The 24,467-nt window shown below is 42.0% G+C and overlaps 1 pseudogene; it reads right to left on the reverse strand.

Annotated features, from left to right (window-relative positions):
• Window positions 1-24,467, reverse strand: part of LOC126032212 (ubiquitin carboxyl-terminal hydrolase 8-like) — a 67,749-nt pseudogene that overhangs the window by 11,196 nt on the left and 32,086 nt on the right.

Below are 24,467 nucleotides of genomic sequence, written 5' to 3' on the forward strand. Positions count from 1 at the left end.
CCAGTGAGTATTATATTTGCCATTCTTTGTAAAATGATAGAAAGGTTTTACTTGTGTAGGCAGGGTCAGTGTCTATTTTTATGGATTGGGGAATGCCCATCATAGAGAAACATTGTAGTAGGAAGGTGCAAACAAAACAGCCTTAGCTCTTTCAGAAGTCATAGGTGTGGTCCACATAAAATGAGAGTAAATATCCACAGCCACAGGTAGATAAGTTTTCTTTGGAAAGAAGTTAACATGTGTAACATCCATTTGCCACAATTCATTTATCTGCAAACTTTGGGAGTTGGCCCCAGCTTCATGTGATTTTATTTATGCAAAGGCATGCATATTTATCAACAATATTTGTTAAAAATATGTCTGGCTTGCCACCATATCCAATATGGGATATGATAGTGCACATGGAAACGACAGGCATTTGTGTGGCATGTGCGTGTTCTGCAGGTGATGTGATTATTGACCTGGCTAAATGGTCAGCAGTTTTATTTCCTTGAGCCATTGGCCCTGGGAAACCAGAATGAGATCTTATGTGAATGATGAAATTTGGCTTGAAGTGCTCTCGTATAAAGGCTTGTGATTGCTAAAGTAAATCTTAGACTACCTGGTTATGGCCAATTAAAGAGGCAGTGACAATTCCAGGCAAAAGGCCAACTACATAAGCTGAGTCATTCACTAGAGTGCATGGTCCTAAAACGTGGGAGAGTAAGTGAATTATAGTAGCCAGTTCCACTTGTTGTGTGGACTTATAATTTGTAGACACTGTTGTGGTCAATGAGGGGGCCAGTGATACCACCTTTCCCTGATGTTGATTCGTCAGTATAAAACACGGTACGTCAGGTCAGGGGAGGAATGGATTAAAGAGATCACAAAATGCGTGAAAAAAATCCCAGGTTCTTCCAGTGGGATAATGGGAGTAGATTTCTCCTGAGAAGTCGGCTAAAGCTCTTTGAAGATTATCACTGAGTGGAAATATGGATTCTACTTCCTTTTTAGGAATTGGCAGGATCAAAACCTAATGAAGAAAATGCTCTGAGCCTTGTTTTGATTATGAGAGCAGCAATTAACTCTAAGTAAGGCACACAGGTGTGAGGTTGTTTAAATTGATCAATTCTCATGGTCCTGGTATCTGAGCAATAGCTGCTGTTGGTGACTGAGGAATAGCGAAAATGAATAGCTACACTTTATCTCCAAGCATGAACTTGAAAGATGGGACTTTTGGAGGCAGTCCATGAAAAAATCCACATTCTCTCCTTTTTTTTTTTTCTTTTTTATAATTATCTTTACCTAAACACCGTGATTAGTTCTCTCCTTTTTCAAAAGTTCAAACTGTCAGCACAGAAGTAAAAGCTGATTTCTCCAACATGATCAGAATCTACAATTCCCAGATGAACAGAAATACCTCTATAGTCACACTACTTCTCCCCATTATCAAGCCCATAGTTCCTGAAGGAATAAAATAGGCCTTTTTATGTCAGATCTTAGTTGTAAGGGCATTGATTGGGCTGTTGTTATAGTCACAGTCTCAGGGCACAGCTTCCTGTAGTAGCAGGCTGTAATGATTTAATGGAATGCAGCTCTCTTGGCTGAATCATTGACCAAAAGGTTCTCTGATGTTTTGAGGAGCTCAAGGATTGGTCCCTCACCCAGTTTCCTAGATTGGCTGATAAGGTTTTTTTCCTCAAGAGGGCAGGTTTGAGAGGAATAGTATAGTCCCTGTGCATATGTCCCAGTTGCCACAGTAAAGCATCTGACCTGAACTCGTGGGGCTGGAGTCGGACCTCTTCCTCAGTTACTCAAGACATGATTAGAAGATGCAGATCAATCTCTGACCCAGTGGAATTATTTGCTACACTTTGGACAAAGTTTAGGTGGTCTCCTTGGAGGGGGAATATTGTGGGGGCCTCCATATCTTCTAGATGGATAGCTAGACCCGTTCTGGTTCCCCTGAGTTTGCTGTCATTTGAAATTGGTTGCTAAAGCATTCACAGAAGCTTTGTGTTCAATTGAACCTGTGTTCCTATAAGCCTGTAGAAATCCCATTAGATCTTCTCTCTAAGAGAACATGAAATGACCTGACAATCTTCACTGGCATTTTCAAAGGCTAATGTTTTTGTTAGGAACTGCTGTATTTTTTTTTAATTTTAATTGGCCTCTTTATAGCATCTGTTAGATTCCCCCAAAATTCTGTGTACAGCTTAGAAGTGTCCTGAAGGCTTTTTGTAAAACTTCCCTTAAATTTTGCATCTGTGCCAACCTTTTCCCAAGCACACAGTGCAGTCTTCTGGACTCCAAAACAGCACATGGGGTAAAGTTGCCTGCTTGTGGTGTCTGATAAAGCCCCCTCCCCTATCAAAAGTTCATAAGACAATGAACTCCTGCCCTTCCAGAATGACTTAGGGTATTAAGCTTGGTTTTAGCTCTATCAGAAAGCCACATATTCCACTGCATGTATTGGGAAGTACTTAGGCTGGTTTTAGCAACAGTATGAAAGTTCTGGGGGGAGGGGAAGCACAAAACCCATATTCACTCCAGGTAGTAAGGAATTCAACCCAAAACACAAAAAGCGGTCCATTTGCTGGAGAGGTGGCGTTAGAAGTAAGGTGCCTGCCTTGCAAGCGCCAACCTAGGACTGACCACGATTTGATTCCCCGGAGTCCCATATGGTCCTCCCAAGCCAGGGGTGATTTCTGAGCAACCCCTGAGTGTCAAACAGGTGTGGCCCCCCCCAAAACAAAACAAAAAAAGGCAGTCTATACTGTAAACATGCCTTTATTTATTTATTTATGTATTTATTTATTTATTTATTTATTTATTGGGGGGATCACACTGGCAGTGCTCAGGGGTTAGTCCTGGCTCTGTGCTCAGAAATCTCTCCTGGAAGGTTCAGGGGACCATATGGGATGCCAGGATTCGAACCACCATCCCTCTGCATGCAAGGCAAACACCCTACCTCTTTACTATCTCTCCAGCCCTGAACATGCCTTTTTAAATTGACCAAGAGAGATCATGTTTAACCCTGTATATGTTGGAATTTGGTTGTTTTTCTGATGGGAGGGAGCCAGGGTTGGACTCCACTTGTCCCACACACCTACTGAGTTGTGATGGGAGAGAGGTGGAAGGTAATCTCAGGGATCCTTTTTTCTGACTAAGCTTCCAGAGGAGCTGTGGCTGGCTTATTTTCCGGTATTTGTTCATCTGGTATATTAATCTCAGCAGATGGTAATTCCTTTGGCCTAGTGCCAGTGGTTGGTGATTAATTTCTGCCCTTGGGCTTTTGGCTTGAGTACATGTCACAACTGGGAAGGTGCTTTTATTTTCTGAAGTTGTAGGAGCTTTGGAAGGCTTGGCCTGTGCATCCTGTAATACAACGGTACATAAAAAATCATAATGCCTACTAGGAGCAATACCAGAATGATGGATATGCAAATTAGTTTGGCATATTTTATGTTTTATATTGATTGTTGAAAGAAGGAAGTTAGCAATATTCAGAAGAAGGGCCAGGGTCCCTGGACCCAAACCAAGCTATTATCATAGCCTTGAGTCCAACAGGAACTAGATTTTTTTTTTTTTTTTTTTTTTGGTTTTTGGGCCACACCCGGTAAACCCCTCAGGGGTTACTCCTGGCTATGCGCTCAGAAGTCGCTCCTGGCTTGGGGGACCATATGGGGCGCCGGGGGATTGAACCGCGGTCCATCCAAGGCTAGCGCAGGCAAGGCAAGCACCTTACCTCTAGCGCCACCACCCGGCCCCAGGAACTAGATTTTTAATACAGGTGGAATTATCCACTTGAGTAACCACGAAATCACCCCAGGGAACATCTCACCAGTTGTACATGAGGCCTCTGTTTGTGGCCTAGTGAAAGCCTCATGCTGAACATGGGTCTGGAAGCAACTCTGACACAGTAAATAAGCCACAGAAGGCTAGGGAGATAAAACAAGTTCAAGAACTTCCACCATACCTATCTGCGAGTAGGCAGACAGGTTAGCTGTGGGGCTGAAACTGAAAGAAGTCTCTCTGACTTAAGTCTTTATTGGGAAGATTGGGATTGTCCACATGGGTGGAGGGACAGGTAGGGGTGGGGGGCCAATCCAGAGGTACTTCCCATCTATGAGTACAAGAATACAAGAAAGAAGAATTATTCTGAAAAGGCTCCAATAGTAGAGCCTTCTCTACCTCTGGCTACACTGCTCTTTGTGGGAGAGCTTTCTACCCTGGAGTGGACATTCTGACCTTTGTCTCTATTGTCTCTGGGTATTCTTACCATACTATCTCTTGTTTTATATCCCACAAATGAGTAAGATTATTCTATGTCTATCCCTTTCCCTCCGGTCCACTTTGCTCTATATAGTAATTCCCGTGTCCAATCATGTATAATCCCAGCAAGTTTTTGAGCAGGCAAAAAGTAACTAAAACTTGGGGCCCGGAGAGATAGCACAGCGGCGTTTGCCTTGCAAGCAGCCGATCCAGGACCCAAAGGTGGTTGGTTCAAATCCCGGTGTCCCTTAAGGTCCCCCGTGCCTGCCAGGAGATATTTCTGAGCAGACAGCCAGGAGTAACCCCTGAGCACCACCGGGGTGTGACCCAAAAACCAAAAAAAAAAAAAAAAAGTAACTAAAAACTCTCTTTAGTGAATGAGTAGTGTGAAAGAGGCATTGTGCTAAAAATAGTGCAAAACAGGACTTTGATTCTACAGCAGCCCTATGAAACCCACAGTATGGATTAGAAGATAGAGAATTAGAGAGGACCAGTATTTTGAGACCATGTTTTTTTTTTTCTTGTTGTAGGCTGCAAAGCAAGTGTTTTATACAACTTGTTCTAAAGATCGAGAGAGTAGGTTTAGGTTCCCTGAAATGTTCTACATTGAAAACTGCTCATGGAATGTTTTAGTGCTAGAGAAGTATTGTATTACCTTATATGCAGTCAACTTGGTTCCATCCCTACCACCGCAAACGATCCCTGAGTTCTGCCAGGAGTAACTCCTGAGCACCACTGGGTATAGTGGAAGTGACCTCTTCCCCTTCCAATTTTTTTTAAGGAGAAATCAGTAGGAAGCATATAAACAGTTTCCTTTCTCAAGAGTTTAGGGTGATAGTTTAGGATAATGATTTCCTGAACATAGCAGGCTTCTGACCTCCCCAGTGTCTGAGCTACATGGCTGTCCTATACACCTAAATGAGTTGATCAAACAAACAGCTTCTCCATGAGTAAGATAGCCAAGATAACTCAGTCTGGTGGTCCAGCCTCTTTGTCCCTGCCTCCATGAAAGGATAGTTATGCTGAACAAAGTTTTTAGTTTGCTAGGCCAGAGAGAACTCAATAGGCTGCAGTTCTCCAGTAGGTCTGTGTTCCATCCTAATGCTGCATGGTATGAATGAGAACAATCAGAAGCAACCCAGAACACCAAATCAGAATAGTCCAAGCCTTTTTGGGGACAGTCTCCTAAAGACTTTAAGTTGCTTAGGTACACCCCCCCCCCCCAATCCGTTCACGGGGGCCAAGAATGTCTCTCCTTGTAGTCTACATATATGCTTGCCCATCCACAACTCAGTGGTAAGACATAGCACTTTAGCTTATATCCCCCAAACTTGTTCTGTCTTCAGAATTGTTTTTGTTTCACCACCACCACCACCACCAGAATTGGTTTTAGAAGACATTTTTAGAACAGTTTTAGGTTTATGGCAAAATGCACTTACTCAAAGGCACAAGGATTTCCCAAAGCGCTGCCAGCCCTAGGCTTTCTAATTCCTGACACTAGAGTGCTACTTCAGTCCTATAACCAGCGAGCTGGTTTTGAAATTTTATCAGCAGTACTGCAAGATATGTAGCAGCAGCGTTGCTAATCTGCTCATTTCTTGCAACCTCGACGCAAGTGTCCACCATGCTATTCTTCAGTGCAGCACCATCCCATAGTCTTTCTTCGAATAGCTAAGATTTATGAATTCTGTTTACCTTTGGCTTTGTAGTATGTACCTCAGTGTTTTTGTTTTACATTCTTGTTCTCAGTGCCTGGGTAAGAGTAGATAGATAATCAGGAAACAATTGATGGTTCAGTGAATAAATGAACCAACAAGTTCCTGAGCAAAGAGCCAGGAATTAAGCCTAGAGCACGACCAGGCATTCCCCCAACGAAACAAGCAAAAGGTGATGGGAAAGAGTGGAAGGGAGGAAGGAAGGAGGGAGAAGAAAAACAGAAATGTGTTTGAAAGCAGAAAGTGGTGGAGTCAGGAAGGCTTCTGCAGGCTGTTGTCTGGGATTGTGTTTGGACAAGCTAGGAAATTTTGCCTAGGGTCCACTATATTCGGCTAGACGCGTCTTCACTGCAAAGCATATATGATCTCGAAAAGCTGAGCTCACTGAGTGTGACATTGAGCTAGAATATCAGCAGCCTCTCTACTGCATTATCCACTAAGGAGATAGAGTGACAATGATACCGACTAGTATGGAAGCACTGTAGTCAGCAAGTCAGCAATTTTAATTTTGGGAAAGGAAGATAAAAGATCAGGGCCAGAGGGCCCAGAGAGATAGCACAGCGGCGTTTGCCTTGCAAGCAGCCGATCCAGGACCAAAGGTGGTTGGTTCGAATCCCGGTGTCCCATATGGTCCCCCATGCCTGCCAGGAGCTATTTCTGAGCAGACAGCCAGGAGTAACCCCTGAGCACCGCTGGGTGTTGGGAGGGAGGAAGGAAGGAAGGAAAGAAGGAAGGAAGGAAGGAAGGAAGAAAAGAGGAAGGAACGGAAGAAAGGAAGGAAGGAAGGAAGAAGAAGAAGAAAGAAAGAGAGAGGAGAGGAGGAGAGAGAAAGAGAGAGAGAGAGAAAGAAAGAAAGGATGGAAAGAAAGAAGAAAGAAAGAAAGAGAAAGAAAAGAAAGAAGAAAGAAAGAAGAAAGAAAGAAAGAAAGAAGAAAAGAAAGAAAAGAAAAGAAAAGAAAAGAAAGAAAGATGTCAGGATGTCACCCACCACTCCAAAATAAATCCCTATTGATATCAGCCCAAATACCTGAAGTTTGGTCATATTGATGTCTCTAAAGAGAATCATAGAGGAGTCGGTGAGGCAGGACCATAGGCAAAGCAATGATTATGGGTGATAGTGCCGCAGGCAAGGTAGGAACTTTACCCACCCTCTCCTCCCAAGATTTGCCCAGCTCTCAGCTATGTAGCCAGTGTACCTAGAATTTTTCAATGCTTGGTTTGCATCTCTTTCATAAAAGAGTGAGTCTATAGAGCTGGCCCAATGTAACATGGCAACTGCCCCACATATATATTTATAAAGGGCATGCATTTATTTCTCTGGAGAATAAATAAATCTGAACTTAAGTGAGAACTGAGCATACATACTAATAGAAAATAGCCAAGATTGGAGAAGGATTAACAGAAGGGTTATCACACTTGCATTGGGGGTCAGATAAATAGTACAAGTGTATAGGGCATATTGCCCAGCACCATATTGGATACCCAAATTCTGGCAGAAATGATCCTGAACAGAACCAGGAGTAAGCCTTGTGCACTAATGGGTATCCCCTCCCAGCCCACATACCTTATTTTCCGGCGTATAAGACGACTTTTGAAACAAAAAAAAAAGTCAACGAAAATCGGGGGGTCCGTCTTATACGCCAAGTATATCCCGAAAAATGTTTCAATATGCCGCTAAACGAAAATTGTCTGAATATTGCCACAAAACGAATTTTCCAACTCGATCCTGCACCAATCACTGCAAGGCTGCTCGGAAGGCCTCTCTAACTCAGCCAATCCAAGTAGGCTTTTTTTTTTTTTTTTTTTTTTTTTGGTTTTTGGGCCACACCCGGTGACGCTCAGGGGTTACTCCTGGCTATGCGCTCAGAAGTCGCTCCTGGCTTGGGGGACCATATGGGACACGGGGGATCGAACCGCGGTCCAATCCAAGGCGAGCGCAAGGCAAGGCAGGCAACCTTACCTCTAGCGCCACCGCCCGGCCCCCCAAGTAGGCTTTTGATGCATGCAAATTAGACAGTGTTCTGGACCCGAATCTACACTGTGAAAAGCCTGCTCAGATTGGCCAGAGTCAGAGAGGAAGTCTATGACAGTATAAACCTTTGGACCTTTGCTTGTTGTGATTGGCTCACTGTGGTACATACCGTTGCAGCACAGGAATGTTCTGTCTGATACAGCAAATATAGCCTAAACCTATGTTTTAAATGCAAAATTAGGGGTCGTCTTATATGCTCAGTCGTCTTATATGCCGGTAAATAAAAAAACAACAACAAATAACTCAGTTGGGGGAAAGTCGCTGAGCAAGGAGGCTGTAAAAGAAAGTTTTCAAAAACCTGGCATTGATCGCAACTAGAGACGATTCCTAGCAGCTTTGCTTTCCTGGGAGATAGATACACACATGAAAACCACTGGCTTTGCTATAAAAAGAAACAGGTGCACAATTATTATCATTAAAATCACTGTTTTATCATGTGCAATTGCAGAAAGCATAATCTTATATCACTTTTTTAAAAGTACAGCATGAAAGCCCTATTGTATGTTTTTTACTTATTGTTGCTATACAGAATTTCCAGATACTTCTGGGCAATTGTGGATAATTTCTCTAGAGATAGTATTGTCAGACTAAGTTTGTACATTTCGCAACCCATAATTTTATTAAATCTCCATGATATATGTAATTTATCTATAGTTCATAAGAAGAATAGATGAAATTGGGGGCATTCTGCTCGATAAGTTTATTAGCCAAAAAAAAAAAAAAAAAAAAAAGGCACAGGCCAGAGCAATAATCCAATGGGTAGGGCACTTTACTTGCCTGTAGCAAGATCTGAACTTGATCCCTGGAACCCCATATGGTATCCTGAGCCCAACAGGAGTGATTCCTGAGTGCAGAGCCAGAAGTAAATTCTGAGCACAGCTGGTGTGTGATTCCCTCTAAAAACACACCACACACACACACACACACACGCACCACACATGTGCACGCGAGCGCAGGAAAAAAAACTGATCCAGTCCACACTGAAGGTCATATTGTTATCACTGTATATAGAATTGGATTAGAATAAATATTCCCCCACAAAACATGTAAATTCACAGCAACAGGGCTAAAGGAATTGATAGTAGAATTTTCCTTCTATACTCAGAAGAGGGTAAGGTGAGTTAAGAGATTATAGGAAACACCAAATATATTGAATAAAGAAATATCTTGGGCCCGGAGAGATAGCACAGCGGTGTTTGCCTTGCAAGCAGCCGATCCAGGGACCAAAGGTGGTTGGTTCAAATCTGCTGTCCCCCGTGCCTGCCAGGAGCTATTTCTGAGCAGACAGCCGAGGAGTAACCCTTGAGCACCGCCCCAGTGTGACCCAAAAATCAAAAAAAAAAAAAAAAAAAAAAAAAAAAGATCAGGGCCAGAGGAGTGAGTGCTTCAGGAGTTTTCAGGAGAATTCCAACCTGAGTCCTAAGTGTCATGCGAGCTTCTTCAAAGATCAGGCAAATGATTATTATACTGTAGTTTTAACAAGGGATTCCTATGTCTCAAAGCGGTTGTTACATCTGTACGAGATACTTTAACAATATGCCTTTGCTTGAAGGATGTTTGGCAGAATAGAAACTATTTAAAGCAAGTTAAGATAAGTGCAGTAAAATTTACTAACACACAAGAAAAGAAGCGGAAGCAGCTGTGCTAATGTTAGCCCTGTTGAGGAGCAGTCCCTCCAGCTATGCTTACCATAGTGCCGTGCCATCTGCCCAGGTTAGATAACAATTTATTATTTTTTTTAAATCCAGCACTGTTTTGAGAAATGTGTAAAAATTACTTTGGAAATTGAGGACCCTCTGGTGAGTGGAAGTAGAATAATACCAAGATTGACTTTACACAGAGCCCTTTTATTCGAAAAAGTGAGGAGGTTTCTTAGGCCTGAGATCAAATTCTAAGTTTCCCTTTAAAGATATATATATATTATATATATAATATAATATATATTATATATAATATATTATAAAACACGATTCTTTTGACACTGTTCTCATGTATGCTGATACAACCTGTTAGCTCAGGGCTGATCTTGTAGAGTCTGAGTTTCAGTTTTATTTGTAAAAATGTGATTAAGTTTATTATGTTTACACGGAATATGTTTTTAAAGGGGCATAACAAAGCATGTTCAAAGTAGACAGTGGGGACAATGGTGTTTTTCAGGAAAAGTTGTGAGCACATTTTTTTGATGTAGGGCATCCTCAGAACTGCATTTTTGTCATTTGGTCTGTGCTAGTTCAATTTGTTCAGCATAGAGCTGGAGAAGAAACCAGCAGCTCCAGATTCTGACTGCCACCTGGTTGCTTGCAGACCGGACCAGCACACCTTTGAGTCAGATCCCAGGCTGAGACTCACCAGTGGCTGTTTTCTCTTTCAGATGAACGGACCTAGGCACTCTTCCATTGAAGGACAATGGCATTTATCCAAAGGCGGGCGGCAGCTGCAGCAGCAGCAGGCAGCAGCAGCAGCAGCAGCAGCAGCAGCAGCAGCAGCAGCAGCAGCAGCAGCAGCATAGCAGCAACAGGTAACTATTGGCTTCCGCAATGTAGTGAAGACATTACATAGAAAAAATGGTCTTCACTCTTAACACTGTACAGGATATTCTCTCTCTCTCTCTCTCTGTTTCTCTCTCTGTCTCTCTCTGCTCTCTCTCTCTCTGTCTTCTCTGTCTTTCTCTTTCTCTTTCTCTCTGTCTTTGTCTTTCTCTTCTCTCTCCTCTCTCTCTCTCTCTTCTCTCCTCATCTCTCTCTCTCTCACTCTCTCCTCCTCTCTCTCTCTCTCTATCCTTTCCCCCCTCTCACACACACACATTTTTAACTTAAAAATTCTTTGATGCAAAAAATGTTTTTTTGTTTATTTTATTTGTTTTTTGTTTTTTTTTGGGGGGGTCACACCTGGCAGTGCTCAGGGGTTACTCCTGACTCTACACACAGAAATCATCCTTGGCAGGCACGGGGGACCATATGGAATGCTGGAATTCGAACCACTGTCCGTGCCTGGAAGGCAGACGCCTTACCTCCAGGCTAGCTCTCTGGCCCTGCAAGAAAAAGTTTTGAAATGTTTTTTCTTCAAGAAGTCAAACCTCGGCTAGCTGTACTTCAATTTATATTTCTCTGAGTTCTCATTTTATTTGTTCTTATCTTTGTTTGTTTTGTTTTTGGAGCCATGTTTATATACTCTGTGGTATACTCCGGGTATTTCTTATTCAATTCTTGAATAGTCTTATTCAATACTTGAGTAATCCTGGGGTGTTCAGGGCACTTAATGAGGTGTCTGGTGATTGTGTGAAAGGCAAGCACACCATATCTCTGTTCTATCTCTCTGGCCCTTATTTATTTCTTTAGTATATACATGTAACATTAGGTCAGTATTTTACTTAAAGATATGTTCAAGATACTAATCCAGATCGCACTGATATGGTAACTGCACACAGGAAGACAAGTGCTGAAACACTTGACATCATGATACAATCAATTTTAGGAGAGCTACAGGGGGAAGGAATTCTGTCCCAAATTTTTGTTTGTTTTGTTTTTGTTTTGGGCCACACCTGGTGACACTCAGAGGTCTCTCTTGACTCTGCACTTAGGAATCATTCCTCGCGATTCCATGCAGAGGCAAAGTGCCTTATTCATTGTACTGTGCTCTGGCCGCCCACTGTTTATAGCAGCTCATGTCCTCCCCCCCCCCCCCAACTCTATGCATATGAACTACTTTCCTTCTTCCATATACTTCAGTATCAATTTTGGTTCTAGAGATTTCTAAAAATCACCCCATTGCTTTGTATCTCCAACCCCCGTTGAACAAGTAAAGTAGAATCATTGCGTGAAATAATCCAGACCAGGCTGAGGGTGAAATTACGGGTAGTCTGGCAATCTCCTACCTCCTACCTCAGTATGCCAGAACTGTCCTTTTAATTTGAGTACAGAGACTCCCACGTGGGGTTGTAATGACAGAATTAGGACAGATAGCTCAAGCAATCCTGAGCTAGTTCCCACCCAGGTTTACATGTAAGACCAATCTCTGGTTTGGGGTAAAACCAAGTTGTAAACAAACAGATACAAAGGAACCAGATCTGATCTTTGTTTTGGGTAAAAACAAGTATAATCTAATAGAGATTGTAGTTAACATTCTGGAGCAATTAATAAGAATAATTTATCAGACTAAAGAGATAGCTACAGGTGCTGAGAGCATTCTTTGCCTAGGTCCCTCTGGTCCCCTGAATACCACAGAAGTGATGTAGGGACCCCGATTACAAAGCCAGTAATCCCTGAATACCTCTGGTATAGCCAAAAAAAAAAAATTACTTGGATATTCAGAAGGAATTACTTATTTATTTTGGTATTTTGGGCCACATCTAGTGGCACTTTGGACACTCAGGTTATTCCTGGCTCTGTGCTCAGAAATTGCAGGCTTAGCAGACCCTACGGAATGCCAACGATTGAATCCAGGTGGGTTATGTGCAAGGCAAATGCCCTCTCTGCTGTGCTATATCTCCAGGCCTCATTTAAAAAATTTCTTTTAACTTTAGGAAAATGCATCATGTATAGTTGCCATAGTTCTTCATAATACATTTGTTTCCAGATAAGTGAGAGCAAATTTACTAAAAAAAAAAAAATAATAATAAAAATAGAAAGAAAAAGCAAGTGAAGAAGAAAGAAATTTTAAAGATAGAAAAAAAAGAAAAGTACAGTAGTAATTTGGAAAATTACTGTATCTCCCATGAGGTCATTAATACAGTGGCAGAAGGTTTAGTAAGCTGTTGATGTTAGCTGTTTATTCTGTCTAAATGTGATGTTCCTGGGGCTGGAGCAAAGCACAGTGGGTAGGGTATTTGCCTTGCTTGTGGTAGAATTAGGTTTTGATCACGCCATCCCATTTAGTCTCCGAAGGCCTGCCAGGAATAATTCTGAATGCAGAGCCAGGAATAACCCGCTGAGCACTGCTGAGTATGGCTCAAAAACCAAAAAAAAAAAAAGAAGGGGGGTGGGGTATGGTTCCTTTAGGGTATGACATCATCAAACAATTGAAATGGTCAAGAAATCCAAAGCACTATTATTTATAGGTGGCTTTGAGGGGTGGTGGAGTCAGCTGTTAGGCCTTCTTGAAAGAGGCTCTGTGGGGAGGGTGCCACACTCACTCCAATAAACCCTAGTGATATCAGCCCAAATACCCAGCATATCAGAAGTTTGGTCAAAATGGCTCCTCTGAAGAGAATTGTAAAGGGGTGATGAAGCAGGGCTATTGGCAAAACAGTGATTCTGATGGGGCCGGAGAGAAGCATGGAAGTAAGCGTTTGCCTTTCATGCAGGATGGTCCCGTTGTCCCATATGGTCCCCCGTTGCCTGCCAGGAGCAATTTCTGAGCCTGGAGCCCAGAATAATCCCTGAGCACTTGCTGGGTGTGACCCAAAAACCACAAAACCAAACAAAAAAAACAAACAGTAATTATGAGTAATGGATGCAGCAGATGTGACTGCAGGGCTGGAACTTTACCTCAGACTGTGAGACTTAATGTATCCATGATTTTTTCATGGTTTGGTTTACATCTCATTTGAGAAAAGAGTGAGTCTATGGAGGTGGCCCAGAGTGTGAACATCTGGAAAGAATTCTTTCTATTCTTTTTATTATACAGATACACATGAGGAATTCTTTATTTCTTGACTCATCTTTTAATGAAAAATGATTCATGTTTATTCGTTCTTTAATATCTTAGTATTCTATATAGCATTTCCTTATTATGTCCTCTACTTTCTGAATGATTTAGAAAGCCTTTAGGTGGTCTTCTTGTTATAACAGTGATTGCACTCAACAAGATTTTCCCTGGTTTCAACATTCACATTGTCCATTCACATGCTAGCTCGGGTTGGAGAGGTGATTGGCATTCATCTTTAAGACTTGTTCATTTTGTACACTTTACACATAGGTATTACTTTTTTGTCTAGTTAAGTGCCTTGTTCTTTATGGATTCTGGTTTTGATTGTTGCTTAGAAAGACCATTCCCTCCAAGAAATTAGTGAAATTAGTGCTATGTGTGTTTTTTTCTGGGACTTGTAAGGAGTTGTTTTTTTGTTTTTTTTTTTTCACATTTAAATCAAAATGCTGGAATATCGGGATAGATCTGGTAAGCTTTGTTTGGGCCCATGTAATGTTCTAAAAAAGTAAGATATCTGCCAATCTATTTTATATAACAATCAGACTTTGTCTTCTTTTCATAGGTGTTAAACTTTAATAGTATTTGGCTTGATTATTATGGACTGTTATGACTTTCAGGTGTCTAATGCTCTTTAAGAGAAGGTGTGGTGGGGCCAGAGAGATAGTATAGCAGTAGCTTGCACGCAGCTGATCCAGGACAGACTGTGGCTCAAATCACAGTATCCCATAAGGTCCCCTGATACCTGCTAGGAGCTATTTATGAGCACAGAGCCGGGAGTAACCCTGAGCGCTGTTGGGTGTGACCAAACACCAAAACATGAGAGGTGTGAGCTTTCTTTTTCTTTTCTTTTCTTTTTGTTTTTTTAGGCCACACCTAGCAATGCTCAGGGGTTACTTCTGGTTCTGTACTCAGGAATCACTCTTGGTGGGCTGAGGGGAACCATATAGGATCCGGGATTAAGACCTGGATCAGATGCATGCGAGACAAATTCCCTACCCACTGTACTATCTCTCCGGCAACCCATATAAGCTTTCTATTTCAGAATTTGCCCAACTGTTATGTTGTCAGTGCCTGTAGCCTTATTGATCTCCTAAATCTGCAGGTCAGCCAGAATTCCCACTGAATTTTCTCCGCCGGCATCTACTTGGTTAACTTGTCGCAGAGAGATTTGATGTAAACATTAACTAATAAAGTTGGGAACCAGGATCATTGTAATTTATCAATAGAGCATTTGCCTTGCTTATGTGAGACCCTGGCTTTATTCCTCAGAACTGTGTGCGCACTCTCAAAAGAGACTCATACATTCACACGCAGTGCCCACTAACCACATGCCACACTCAAATATACATACACACACTCTTGGGAAAGCATTGATGTTTTCTGTTTTTTAGTTTCTGGTTTGATAGAATTCCCAAACAAGTGGACTGGTCACTTTCAGTTAACTTGCTTTACTTTCTTACAATTCATTTAGAATCTTTGACCTTTTAGAGCTGGAGAGAGATTACTAGAGGTGGGGCACTTGCCTTGCACATGACTGATCTGCATTTGATTCTGACATCCCATTTGGTCTCCAGAGCCCTGCCAACAAGTGATTTCCTAAGTGCAGATTCAGGATTAAGTTCTAAACCCTTTAGGGTGTGACCCAAAACTAAAACTAAATAAACTAAAATAAACATAAGACCTACAGAAATTTTCTTTTATCTGTAATTAATTTTCACATGAAGACTGTTATATACTTCCTTACTAAAAGCAAATTAAAAAAAGGTGAGTAATATTTAGAGGACCATTAAAAAATGATGTAATTGTTTCACCATAATTCATTATTAAATAATTATTAAATGATCTGCCTTGCAGATCACATTTTCAGTACACTGTTGTATCCTCTTGTTTCAAATATCTCTTTGTGGTGACATTTCTCTTTGTGCTCACATTCTAGGAATTATCAAACTTATTATTATAGGGTACATTTGTACTGTTTCTCACCTCCCTACTTTGCTTCTTTGAATTTTCACACTCAATACATGGCCATGAAATAGGGGAAAATCTTTTTTTTTTTTTTTTTTTTTTTGGTTTTTGGGCCACACCCGGCGGTGCTCAGGGGTGACTCCTGGCTGTCTGCTCAGAAATAGCTCCTGGAAGGCACGGGGGACCATATGGGACACCGGGATTCGAACCAACCACCTTTGGTCCTGGATCGGCTGCTTGCAAGGCAAACGCCGCTGTGCTATCTCTCCGGGAAATAGGGGAAAATCTTATATGAAACTATTTGTATCATATAGCAATAACTCCCGTTGTTTAAATGTTTAATTACGGTAGGCATTTAATCTTAAGATAGTTTAAAAAAAAATCATATGGAATTGATCTAAGACCAGCACGTATTTGCAAAGAAACAGATGTGTAGCGTTTGCAGCCCTAATTTCTTGGACTACAGTGAAATTTGAATGTGATCTCTTTGTTTAGTGCTATCAAAAATCATAAAATGGAATGTGTAAAGACTGTTTCAGTTTTTATAAATTAATAGGCATATTTTGTGATTGTTCAGATTTATTCTCATTAGATATTTTGATTGAATCTGGGCTCATTAAATTTCTCCCTTTCTGTTTTTCCTTTTTTTTCTTTCCTAAAAATCTTTTTAAGAATTGTTACTAATGTATCATAGACTGAAAAGGCAGACACAGACAGTTCACAGAATATTTCCAGGGTAACAGATAACAGTACCAACTCCATGGAAGACCTCTGCCCCTTAAGCCTTGCCCCCTTTTGGCCTTGACTTCCCTCAAAAGCTACTATTCTGACTTCAAAAAAAGTTAGCTTTGTTTTGTTTTACCCATCTTTGAATATTATTTAAATATAATATATATACTTAGTATATACTCTTTGAAGGTTTCTATTGTAAGTATGTACTCCAGCCCTTTGAACTATCTCCCCAACCCATTATTTTACAATTATCTGTATGTACCCTTGCAAGCTTTGTCTTTAAACTGGTTATAGGAATGAAAGCCTAATAAGTAGACCCAAATAGTACAGGAGTTAAGGTGCTTGCCCCGCATGCTGCAAACCCTATTTTGTTTCCCATAATCTCATATGATCCCCTGAAACTCTTCAGGAATGACCCCTGAGTCCAGAGCCAGGAGTAAGACTTGAGCACTGCCTTATGAGTTCCCACCCCCAACCGAAAAGCAAGCGGAAACAGTTTTGTTTTGATCAGGGTTAGGGTTTGATCAGGAAGAAAGTTTCTTCTCTGGATTCACGATCAATCCAAGTACTATTTGGAAAGTTTATATTCATCAGGGCAGTTTAAATTGATATTTTTCTTTCTTTCTTTTTTTTTTTTTTTTTGATATTTTTCTGGTGGAGCTGGGGGCAGGACTCAGGTTCTGCTGCAGTCACATCCCAATCTTGGGTGAGCTCTCTTTTTGCTGTCATATTTTAAATCACTTCATCTTTGTGTCTTTATTTTTTCCTGGCATTTCCAATTTTTTCTTTCTTTGTGGAACAAGAGAATTGGCCTTTGTTCCATTTCACTGCCATAGCCCCTTCTTACCATTCTGTGTCATTTGAAACTTTCCCTTTTAGAAGTCTAAAACTGAAACTAATGTTTTTCATGAGCTATGTATTAAATTACATCCTTCTGAAATTAAACCCAAGGAAGTGGAGAGAGTAAGGCAAGGATATAGCGTAGTATTTGGGAAGATTTGAGGGGCTAGATTTTAGTAAGCCCTGCATATGTTTGTGACAATGGTCTTGGAAATTCTTTTTCCTCTGGAGATTCTGAAATGCTAGTTGAGAAGTGCCCTCAATTAGGGAGGAAGCTACTAGGTGTTAAACCAATTAACACCTATTATGCGAACACCTTTTTTTTCTTTGTGTGAGTGATTCCGGGCCTAACTTAAATGTTTACTGGAGATTAATGGCTGTAGGCCATGGCTTCCTGAAATTGTGGTTTGTCTGGGCTTTGTAAATAATCCACACCTGAAATTGTGAAACTGGAAAATAGGGTGGTTTCCTGTATTTCCCAAACTAGCTGATCTAAGAGTGATTTACAATGCAGTAAGCTTTCTTTATACAGAACTGCCTGCCCTATTTCGTTCTATTTTAAGAAAGAGTTCCTGGCTATTTGCAGTGTAGTTTGGGATGTTTGGGAAAGTGGTTTTCAGGTGACCTAGAACTAGGGGTTTGTGAGTATAAAGCAGTAGACTGCTTTGGGTGTATGATGCCCTGCACTGATCTTCCACATCATGAACAAACATGCATAGAAAGGGTTTTATCCCAGAGCTGGGAGTCCTTTTTTTTCTTCTTCCAGAATTAAGTTATTTCCCAAAGGTACAATTAGTTGTTAGACAAGGAGTAAATAACCCAATTTCATACATTAATTCCTCTGGACTTGTTCTCATGTCTTGCATAAGGACCAAGAGTTTCGTTTCTGCAGCAGGACAAGCCTTTTCGTTATTGCTCATGTTTGTCACACTGGCAGTGCTGGGGATCTCTGCTAATTGGGCTGGAGTCAGCAATGCTGGAATTGAACCAGGGATATCTATGTACAAAAGGCAAGTGCCTTGATCCTGTACTACCTACTCTGCACCACAACTCTGGGATAGACCCCCCATTTCCCCTGAGTAAAGCTTAGAAGTCCAGGTTGTGCTGGGGTCATAGCGTAGGCTCCTTAGCTTAGAGATTTGTCTTCAAGACCGTTCAGCCTCCCTTCATGGCTCAAATTTTATTTGCTTTCTTTTTTTTTTTTTTTTTTTTTTTTTTTTTTGTGGTTTTTGGGTCACACACCGGCAGTTGCTCAGGGTTTTTTTTCTGGCTCCGTGCTCAGAAATTGCTCCTGGCATGCACGGGGGACCATATGGGATGCGGGATTTGAACCGATGACCTTCTGCATGAAAGGTAAATGCCTTAACTCCATGCTATCTCTCCGGCCCCTGTTTGCTTTCTCATATCATTTCTCACATGTGAGATTTTCAGGTTTTCTCTGTGTAGTATGTACCAGTTGGTAGACATTTGATTTATACATCTGTTTTGCTATGATAAAATAATGTTGCACACATTTTTCCTTTAGGATATTTGCTTTCTAGTCAGGTCAGTTTATATTTAGTCATTTTATTTTATTTTATTTGGTTTGGGGCCACACCCAGCGGCGCTCAGGGGGGTCACTCCTGACTCTGCACTCAGAAATCGCTCCTGGCAAGCTCAGGGGATCATATAGGATGCCAAGAATTGAACCTGGGTCCATCTTGGGTCGGCCTGTGCAAGGCAAATGCCCTACGCTGTGCTAACTCTCTGGCCCCTATTTAGTCATTTAAAAACTTTTCTTGTATTGAAAAGAAAGTACAGCAGATAGGGTGCTTGCCTTGCTTGTGGCTGACCAGGTTAATCCATGGCACCCTATATGATTCCCTGTAGCCACCAGAATGATCTTAAGCACAGAGCCAAGAGTATAATTATGAGTTTTTACAAGCTAGTGTGCCCTTGAATTCAGATTGAGAATAATTTTTTTTCCTTTTGTTTTTAAGCTTCTACTAATATTTTACTGGCAGACTTGATTAAACAATTAAATTTTTCCACAGTATTTTTGGAATTTTATTTAGTGACTTTTTGGCTTTTGGGCCACACCTGGTACTGCTCCGGGATTACTTCTTGCGCTCAAGAATGACTGCTGGCAATCTCATAGGGAACACTGAGGATCAAATCCAGATCGACTGTATGAAGGCAAATGCCCTATCTGCTCCAGTCTCCCGTGAATTAATTTTTATTTGATTACTTCACTGTACTAGTCCAGGTAATTGACTTTTGTTTTTTTTTGTTTTTTTTGTTTTGTTTTTTTTTTTTTTGGTTTTTGGGCCACACCGGCCGGTGCTCAGGGGTTACTCCTGGCTGTCTGCTCAGAAATAGCTCCTGGCAGGCACGGGGGGACCCTATGGGACACCGGGATTCGAACCAACCACCTTTGGTCCTGGATTGGCTGCTTGCAAGGCAAACGCCGCTGTGCTATCTCTCCGGGGGCCCCGTAATTGACATTTGAGGTAACATTTTATTCAAGGAGGAGAGGAGAATCAGTAGATATTGAGTTGAGTTGTTTGCAATTTCATCACCTTTGTAAGTAAGGATACTAACTCGATACCATCTGATTGTGGGAGAATATGACTTTCTTCTGTGGAGACCGGTTATAACATTCTTTTTTATTTCAAAGTTATAGTAACTCTCTTGGGTATTTGTGGAAGAGGAATTAGAGGAAAAAGAAAGTTTTAATTCTTATTTCTTTTTTTTTTTAATATATATATATATATATTTTTTTTTTTTTTTGCTTTTTTTCTTTTTGGGGGGTCACACCCGGCGGTGCTCAGGGATTGCTTCTGGCTCTATGCTCTGAAATCGCTCCTGGCAGGCTCGGGGACCATATGGGATGCCGGGATTCGAACTATCATCCTTCTACATGTGAGGCAAACACCCTACCTCCATGCTATCTCTCTGGCCCCGATTTAGTTCTTATTTCTATTGTTTTATTTGTTTTGTTTTTGGGGGTCTATACCTGGTGGTAAACATGGCTTACTCCTAGCTCAGCACTCATTCCTGAAGGATAGAGGTAGGGCGGCTGTGTGTGTGTGGAGGATGGCGGCAGATGACCATATGGCATACTGAGGACATTTGCCTTGCATGTCACCCCCATCCAAGTGCTGTGCAGTTTGGAATAAACATACTTGTAATTCTCATTGTGTTCTTTTGGTCTCTTCCTTACTTTAGAAGAATTTTTATCTTGGAAATAATCGAACATTAGAAATGGAGAAGAATTTAGTTAATAATGAACTTTTGGAGGGTGGAATGTCATACTGGGCAGTGCTTTGGGCTGCTCTGTGTTCTGTGCTCAGGGGTTGCTCCTGCAGTACTCAGGAGACCTTATGATGCCGTGTCAGGGATTGAACTTGGTCTCCTGCATGCTACTTCTGTGCTTTAGCACTCTGGTCTTTCAGCTGGCCCTGTGCTAAGGAACTTTCAAATGATCCTTACCTAGATGTTATGCTTTAAAGTAAATTTTTGTTTGTTTTTTTGGCCATACCCAGTTACGCTCAGGGGTTCCTCCTGGCTATGTGCGCAGAAATCACTCCTGGTTCGGGGTACCATATGGGATGCCAGGGATCGAACCCAGGCCTGTCCTGGGCAGCTGCATGCAAGGTAAACACCCTACCGCTGTGTTATCACTCTGGCTCCGCTTTAAAGTGATTTTTATGAGTTCATTTTGTGTATTTTCCTTTTCCTTTCTCTTTAATGACAGGTTTCACACCCTTGGCTGCTGTGCTCAGCAGGGGTCATGCACATGTGCTCATGGGGGGGGGTGTCACATTTCTCTAGGGTTAGTGCTGGGGCACATTCTGATTGTTTTATTTGCTAGGAGCCACGATAGTGTTTACATGCTTGCTTGCCAGGGCTGCAATCCCTCCTACAGGGGCTCTGTGCTAGTTTAATTCCAGTTTCCACTAGGGACCACACACTGGTTGGGAAGCTCATATACCTGACCCAGAGCTTCAGAAAACAAAAGTCTGTATCAAGGCCAGGAAATCTGAAAGCAGGCTTGCCATGATTGTAATTGGTGCCCCTGAGCAGCCCTGGGATCCAGTACTATTCAGGGCCTGATGTGTACGAGCAGATACTTTATGCCACTGGTCTCGGAACCCCAACCTTTTGTTTTTTTTTTTCCAGCCATCAACAGCTGGAAGGTGCTCAGGGCTTACTCCTGGCTCTGCATTTAGAGGTCACTTCCGGTGGAATTTGGAGATCAAATGGTTTTCTAGAGATCTAACCTGAGTCGACCGACCCACAAGGGAAGCACTTGGCTCACTAAGACCTCTCTGGCCCCCACCATTTTAAAGTCATTTGCCACAGTTAAAAATACCATTTCTTTTTCATGAAGTGTTTCCAAACAAATTATTAGGCATCTTTTTTTGCTCTAGCCATACCTGGTGGATGCTGAGGAAGTATAAACTATATTGTTGTGTTTTTGGATTTGTTTACCTTCTTCCTCTTAAGTTTACGTAACTTTTATTGAGCAGTGGATTCTCAACCAGGGTTTATTTCATATGCCTAGATGCCCTCCCATCCTCTTTACCCATTTCCATACTAATTTGGCACTTTTGTCTGGAGAGATAGGTGGGCATTTTTAGTTTTCATTAACTAGTGGGTAGAATCCAAGCACGCTTCTTGTGCCCTAAAAGTGAACATACAGGATGGGTCTCCACAACAAAGAATTCTGACTCCAAATGTCTACTGCTCCAGCTGCAAATTAGAATCCCTGTGGTTGAGGCCAGAGAGATAGCATGGAGGTGAGGCATTTGCATACAGAAGGTCGGTGGTTCAAATCCCGGCATCCCATATGGTCCCCCGAGCCTGCCAGGAGCGATTTCTGAGCGTAAAGCAGGAGTAACCCCTGAGCGCTGCCAGATGCGACCCAAAAACCAAAAAATAAAAATAAAAAAAACCAAAAACCAAAAAACAAAACAAAGAAAACAAAAACAGAAACAAAAAACCCAAAAAAGAATCTCTGTGGGCTCTTTGGAGAATGGAAGCTAAGTTCTAAAGCAAAGATGTCAAAGGTTATCTTTTTATTTTCTGTTCTTGTTTTTGGCCTTTTGCTTCCCCAGAGTTGTCTGCTAATTAAAAAAAATTTAGTTCAGGGACTGGAGCGATAGCACAGTGGTAGGGTCTTTGCCTTGCACAGTGGCCAATCCAGGATTTCAGGGTTTACTCCTGGCTCTGCACTCAGGAAACACTCCTGACAGGCTTGGAGTACTATATGGGATGCTAGGGATTGAACCTGGCTCAGCTACGTGCAAGGCAGAATGACCTACATGCTATGCTTTCGCTCCAGACAGCAATTTGGCTAAAAGTAGTTTGATAGTCTATGGCTAAAAGTAATTTAATAGTTCTGTGATTTGAATCTGGTGGGCAAAGTATAAGGTTAGGTTATTTTGTAAAAAAAAAAAAAAAAAAGTACATGTGATGAGCCATGCACTTAAAAATATACTATTGGGAGGGGCTGGAGCTTACCTGCTGGAGCAGTTAAGGTGTTTACCTTTCATGCAGCTGACCTGAATTTGATCCTTGGCATCCCATATGGTCCCCTGAGCATTGCTGGATATGTCCCCAAAGGCAACAAACAAATGCCATGGGGTTCCAGAGTAAAGGCTCCACACACCTGGGGAAATGATCTGGAGCTGGGGTTGCAGCTAGAAATAAATACATACCAGGCTGAAAGGGTTAATTATGCATGTCAGGTAGCTTTACTGTCCTTGGAGGGGAGGAGAGGGAGAACTGCCTGTCCACAAACTCCAGTTTTTTATTGAATATAGAGACCATCTTTGGGCGGGGCTTAAGACAAGAGATCATTCCGAAGCCAGTCCTGCCCAGATATTCTTGAGACATGTAAATCATGAAGGCAAGTAAGAAAACCTCTGTTTTGGGAGAAAACCAAATTGTAAACAAATAGATACAAAGAAAACAGGAATGATCTTTGTTTTGGATGAAACCAAGTTGAAAATTTTGGACCACAGTAAGAGGAGGTATGGCCTTATTATGCCCTATAAGATAAACAAAATATAACTGAGCTGGAGGGACAGCTTCAGGCCTGAGCTCAGGCTTTGCATACAGGAGGCCCAGGTTCCAGTGCCTTGCATAACATGGTGCTTTAGGTGTGGTCCATTCCTTTTTGTTGTCTACATAATTTAAAGAATTTTACATCAGGGTACTAGATCCATAGCACAGTTGTAGTGGCACGCGGCCAATTCGGGAATGGAACCTGGTTCGATTCCTGTATCCATATGGTTCCCCCAGGCCTGCCAGAATCCTTTTTATTTTGTATTTTTGAGTCATGCTATTCTCTCTCTCTCTCTCTCTCTCTCTCTCTCTCTCTCTCTCTCTCTCTCTCTCTCTCTCTCTCTCTCTCTCTCTCTCTCTTTCTTTCTCTCCTCTCTCTGTCCCCCTCCCTCCCTCCCTCCTTCCTTTCCTCCCTCCCTCCTTCCTTCTCTCCCTCCCTCTCTCCCTCTCCCTCCCTCCCTCCCTCCCTCTCTCTCCCCCCCTCCCTCCTCCTCCTCTCCTTCCCTCCCTCCCTTCCTCTCTCTCTCTTGCTTACTCATAGTTCTGTGTTTCAGGATCACTCCTGGTGGGCTTGGAGTATTATTTGGGGGTGCTGGGGAACCCAGCCAGGGTCTGTTACATGCAAAGCAAATGCCCTACCCCCATTGTATCATCTCTCCAATCACAATTTTCTCTCCTTTTAAACTTCTTGCCACTTCGACTCAGTTTCTCTCTGTGTGAGAAGTTGGAGGGTGTCTTGATGGGCTACACCAGGTCCTTGTATTTCTTTGGGAGGGCGAGAGTTGAGTCAGTAATGGGCCTTCCCTGGTGTTCAGAACCAGGTGCTCTATTAAGTTGGGAGGACAGGTCTGGTGGGCTGGGAGATCCTTCTGCAGAGGGGGGTCTCCCCTAGTTGGGCACTTTTAGGGGAAGGAAGAATTTTGTGTTTTTGGCACTTGCTTCTGAGTCCAGGCTTCGTTTGCAAGTCAAAGGCCTGCTGCTGGAGTACAATAGGTCCTGCTCTTCACTCCCAGTGTGAAAGTTCTGGTGATTGATTAGGGCTGCTGGGCTCCTCCAGAGAAACAAAGCTCAAGGATGACCTCTGCGTTTTTTTTTTTTTTAATTAAAATAAGGGGAGAGCTTGGGACTACTCTCAGTTTGAATCTACTGCACTTAGGGAAAAAGAATATCTTTGTTAAAGTTGTAGTGGGCCCCCGTGCTTTGCCTGCAGGAATCTCTCTGTGTAGAGAATG

Source organism: Suncus etruscus, chromosome 16 (assembly GCF_024139225.1).
Source record: "Suncus etruscus isolate mSunEtr1 chromosome 16, mSunEtr1.pri.cur, whole genome shotgun sequence".
Classification (NCBI taxonomy): domain Eukaryota; kingdom Metazoa; phylum Chordata; class Mammalia; order Eulipotyphla; family Soricidae; genus Suncus; species Suncus etruscus.